Genomic DNA, 6,000 nt, shown 5'->3' with positions numbered 1-6,000 from the left:
AAACAATTTATGGGAATAAGAATCAACTAGCTTAGGAAGGTAAAATAAGCAAAACTTCAAGATTTTCAACACACAGAGAGGAAACTTGATATTATTGCAATTCCTACAAACATATATTCCTCCCTCATAATAATTTTCAGTAGCATCATGAATGAATTCAACAATATAACCACCACATAAAGCATTATTTTCATGATGCACAAGCACAAAAATTTTACTACTCTCCACATAAGCAAAATTATTCTCATGAATAGTAGTGGGAGCAAACTCAACAATATAACTATCATGTGAGGCATAATCCAATTGAAAATTAAAATCAAGATGACAAGTTTCATGGTTATCATTATTTTTTATAGCATACATGTCATCACAATAATCATCATAGATAGCAACTTTGTTCTCATAATCAATTGGAACCTCTTCCGAAATAGTGGATTCATCACTAAATAAAGTCATGACCTCTCCAAATCCACTTTTATAATTATCACAATAAGATTCAACACCCTCCAAAATAGTGGGATCATTACTTCCTAAAGTTGACACTCTTCCAAACCCACTTTCATCAATATAATCATCATAAATAGGAGGCATGCTATCATCAAAATAAATTTGCTCATCAAAACTTGGGGGACTAAAAATATCATCTTCATAAAACATAGCATCCCCAAGCTTGTGGCTTTGCATATCATTAGCATCATGGATATTCAAGGAATTCATACAAATAACATTGCAATCATGCTCATCATTTAGTGCCAAACATTTTAATGCATTCGTCTTCTAACATTTGGGCATAATTTTCCTTTCCATCATTTTCATGAAAGACATTAAAAATATGAAGCATATGAGGCAACCTCAATTCCATTTTTTTGTAGTTTTCTTTTACAAACTAAACTAGTGGTAGAACAAGAAACTAAAAGATTCAATTGCAAGACCTAAAGATATACCTTCAAGAACTCACCTCCCCGGCAACGGCGCCAGAAAAGAGCTTGATGTCTACTACGCAACCTTCTTCTTGTAGAAATTGTTGGGCCTCCAAGTGCAAAGGTTTGTAGAACAGTAGAAAATTTCCCTCAAGTGGATGACCTAAGGTTTATCAATCTGTGGGAGGCATAGGATGAAGATGGTCTGTCTCAAACAACCCTGCAACCAAATAACAAAGAGTCTCTTTTGTCCCCCAACACACCCAATACAACGGTAAATTGTATAGGTGCACTAGTTCGGCGAAGAGATGGTGATACAAGTGCAATATGGATGGTAGATATAGGTTTTTGTAATCTGAAAATATAAAAACAGCAAGGTAGCAAGTGGTAAAATTGAGCGGAAACGATACTGCAATGCTAGGAAACAAGGCCTAGGGTTCATACTTTCACTAGTGCATGTTCTCTCAACAACGATAACATAATTTGATCATATAAAAATCCATCAACATGCAACAAAGAGTCACTCCAAAGTCACTAATAGCGGAGAACAAACAAAGAGATTATTGTAGGGTACGAAACCACCTCAATGTTATTCTTTCCGATCAATCCATTGGGCTATTCCTATAAGTGTCACAAACAACCCTAGAGTTAATAGTAAAATAACACCTTAAGACACACATCAACCAAAACCCTAATGTAACCTAGATACTCCAATGTCACCTCAAGTATTCACGGGTTTGATTAAACGATATGCATCACACAATCTCAGATTCATCAATTCAAAGCAACACAAAGAACTTCAAAGAGTGCCCCAAAGTTTCTACCGGAGAGTCAAGACGAAAATGTGTGCCAACCCCTATGCATAAGTTCACAAGGTCACCAAAACCCACAAGTTGATCACCAAAACATACATCAAGTAGATCACGCGAATATCCCATTGTCACCACAGATAAGCACATGCAATACATACATCAAGTGTTCTCAAATCCTTAAAGACTCAATCCAATAAGATAACTTCAAAGGGAAAACTCAATCCATTACAAGAAGGTAGAGGGGGAGAAACATCATAAGATCCAACTATAATAGCAAAGCTCGCGATACATCAAGATTGTGCCATATAAAGAACACGAGAGAGAGAGAGAGGGAGGAGAGAGAGAGGTCAAACACATAGCTACTGGTACATACCCTCAGCCCCGAGGGTGAACTACTCCATCCTCATCATGGAGAGCGTCGGGATGATGAAGATGGCCACCGGTGATGGATCCCCCTCCGACAGGGTGCCATAACAGGGTCCCGATTGGTTTTTGGTGGCTACAGAGGCTTGTGGCGGCGGAACTCCCGATCTAGGTTTCTTTTCGGGGGTTTCTGTGTTTATAGGAATTTTTGGCGTCGGTTTCACGTCAGAGGGGGGTCTCCGAGTCAGCCACGTGGTAGGGGGGCGCGACCAGGGGGTAGCGCGCGCCTTCCATCCTCATGGATGACTCGGGACTCTTCTGGCCCAACTCTTTTGCTTCGGGGGCTTCTTCTGGTCCATAAAAAATCATCGAGAATTTTCAGCTCGTTTGGACCCCATTTGATATTCCTTTTCTGTAAAACACAAAAGCAAGGAAAAAACAGAAACTCGCACTGGGCTCTAGGTTAATAGGTTAGTCCCAAAAATCATATAAAACAGCATATAAAACACCAAGATGGGTAATATAATAGCATGAAACAATAAAAAATTATAGATATGTTGGAGACGTATCAGTGATTTCGCAAAAAAAGGACCTGGGATGGTACATTTGTGTGATCTGGGGAATACAAAACATGCCACATCCTTTTCCGCTACATTGTCACTCGTTTAGCCCGGAGTGCCATCCGACAGGCCACCGGGTGTTCATGGAACCTATCGGGGTTCTCAGATTATTTCCGTATTGTGCAAGGAACTTTGGGACATGATAGACACTTGGCTTGGATGAGATTTGAGGCCCTAGCATGGTCACTTTGGACCTCTCGAAACAAAGCTTTAATGGAAGGCCGAGTTTTCAAAAACCTAGTTGACATTATACATAAAAGGGGTTTTATCATTTATGCTAGTGGTTGTGTCCGAGTGCTCAGGTTTGCCATCAGAAGTTACAATTGCTCAAAAATGTCATCGTTCTGTGAGATGCCTATTTAAAAATGGCATTAGATATCTAAAAAAATGTCATCGTTTCATTAGATATTTGCTCAAAAATGCTATTAGACATCTTTATCGTCAGGTTAAACTCGTTGACCATGTTATATAACGAACATACCACTATACCCACACGTCAGCTCTCTTTATCTCACAATGATAAGTGTGAACCCCACTTGTCAGGAGTAAGCAAGCAAATAATTTAGAGGCAAATAAGAACGCTATTGGGATCAAGTGGGACCCACATTTTATTGTATTGAGGTAGAGGGAGAGCTGGCATGTTGGTCTATAGATATTTTGATCATTATTACATGGCAAACGAGATGTGAGCTGACAATAAAGGTGTCTAGTGGCAGTTTTGAGCATGCGCCTAACGTAGCGATGACATTTTTTAGCAGTTGAAATTCCTAGTGGCAAAACTGAATAGTGAGATACAACCGGTGGCATAAATGATAAAATCCCATAAAAATGTTGCGTTCTTGCAGCTGTTGTGGAAGCTGCTGGCAAGTCTGACCATGGCTTGAGGTCTACATCAACAAAGCTACGCATGACCTGTCGACACTTACATATGTTAGAAATAATGGGTCTTTTACCCATGTACAATTTCTGAAATCTCAAAGTGGCCCATATAAAAATGGCAAGTGTTGGTGCTAAAAGTTTAGCCTCATACCGCAAGTGGAGGAAGTATTAGGCCACCTTATATAGTGGGTTCTCTACATCACACTAAGTGATGTGCGAAGAAGAGAAATAGAAGACCGCACGCGCCCGCTCGCTCGCCTTGCCTAGTCGGGCTTGGGGCGGGGCGGCCGACATGCGCATGAATGGACCGCCAAAATCCAGTCTGTTGCCTTGCATCGGTGCAACTTTCTTTTACCACTTTATTTTTTGATGTTTTGGTAGACAAATTAATCATTTCTTGTCCGATAAGTATACGACTTAGAAACCAAGTCGGTTTAACATCGTGATCGCGATCCGATACCCCCTCTGGTCCTATTAGATATACTGCTAAACCCTAAAGAGGCTGAACTTCAAGCCCTTGCCACCACTACTTTGAAAGTAGCATGGCTTCATTTCTTATTACCTGATATTGGTATGGAAGGAAAGGATCCTACACCTCTTCTTTATCATAATAATGAAGCTATACATATAGCATATGATCATTTGACTAAGCATATTGGAATGGATGCTTCATTCATGCGTTCTCATTGCCAAAAATCAACCACTGCTCTTTACTATGTGCCATATGGACTACAGGTTGCGGGCTTCTTCATCAAATACTACTGGGAAAAGACTTACAGGTGGGCTAAATTTAGTAGCGGGCATGGACAGGCACCTACCACTGATATGTGGACAACAATGGCGGGCTAAAATGACCACCTGCCACTAGTAAGATTTTACAAATTTACTCATGGGATAAAAGCAGCAGTGGCGGGCAGCAAACTCATGCCTGCCACTGGTGTGTTATGCACTGGTGGCGAGCAGAAAACCATGCCCGCCACATGAATATTTGGCCGCCCGTGCCAAAATTTTCCAAAAGTTCCAAATGTTAGCAGTGGCGGGCATACTAGACCGCCCGCCACACATATAATAAGTCAGAAAATCCATGAGAAAAAATATATTTACTAAACCCTGAATAGTCAAATTTGATAATGGTACTTCTGTTGGTGTGTATTAATCATGGAAAAAGTTTGAAGTTGAAATGATATATATAAAAGGAGTTATGTGTGGAAGTGGGTGGTTGCGTTCAACACACTCACACTTTGCCGGAGAGTATTTAGCTCGTAAAAGAAGTACATCAAGTTTTTGCTGTAACGCTCTCAAGTGACCCCATGCAAAATTTCATTCATTTCCAAGCTTGTTAGCATGTCAATGGGAACCGAAGAGCGTTATCCTTTTTAGTGGCCAAAAACCAATTAATGCTACAGAAGTAGGAAACCAACTCAAAAAGTGCCAAATTTGAGCATTAGGCTTCCAGTGACGTGTATTAAACATGAAAAAAGTTTTAAGTTGAAATGATGTAAAAAATGGAGTTTTGTATGCAAGTGGGTGGTTTTCGTTTGAAACACTGATACTTCACCGGAGAGTGTTAAGTTCGTATACAAAGTGTGTCAAGTTTTTGTCGTCACACTCTCAAATTTCTACCACACCCTATGGGGTGGTCCTATGAAGACACCATGCTAAGTTTCATCCATTTTTGAGCTCGTTTGCATGTTATTTGGAACCGAAGAGCGTTCTGCCCTTTTTAGGGGCCACAAAATCCATTAATGCTTCAAAAAAAATTAAAATGGTCAAAATTGAGCATGATATTCGCAATGGTATGTATTAATCATGGAACATTTGAAGTTGAAATGATGTAAAAGATGGAGTTGCGTGTGGAAGTGGGTGGTTTCCATTTGAAACACCGATACTTCACTGTGTAGTGTTTAGTTTGTACACGAAGTGCATCAAGTTTTTTTCATAACGCTCTGAACTTTTTACCACACCCTACAAAGGTCTTATGAAGACATCATGCCAAATTTCATCCATTTCCGAACTCGTTTGCATGTTATTTGGAACCGAAGAGGGTTCTATCCTTCTTAGTCGCCGGAAAATTAGTTCATGCTTCGAAAATAGGAAACCAACTCAAAAGTGGCCAAATTTGAGCATGTGGCTTCCAACGATGTGTGCAATCATAGGAAAAGTTTGAAGTTGAAATGATGTGGAAAAACCAGTTAATTATGTAGAAGAACACATTCACTGACATGCTTTAGTAAATACATGCAACTGCCAGGTCTTTAGTTGTGGTGAGAGTTGGGCTGCGCCACTTCTCAGCCTACTCGAAGAAAATTTAGATCCCGCCAGAACATCTCCAAACCAAATTCACCCCCACCCCCGCCCGCAAAATCGCTTGGTCGTCATTTGTCCGCCATAGCGCCTGCCTTCCTT

This window comes from Triticum dicoccoides, chromosome 2B (assembly GCF_002162155.2).
Source record: "Triticum dicoccoides isolate Atlit2015 ecotype Zavitan chromosome 2B, WEW_v2.0, whole genome shotgun sequence".
Lineage (NCBI taxonomy): Eukaryota > Viridiplantae > Streptophyta > Magnoliopsida > Poales > Poaceae > Triticum > Triticum dicoccoides.
The sequence above is the reverse complement of the archived record's forward strand: the minus strand, read 5'-3'. Positions refer to the sequence as shown.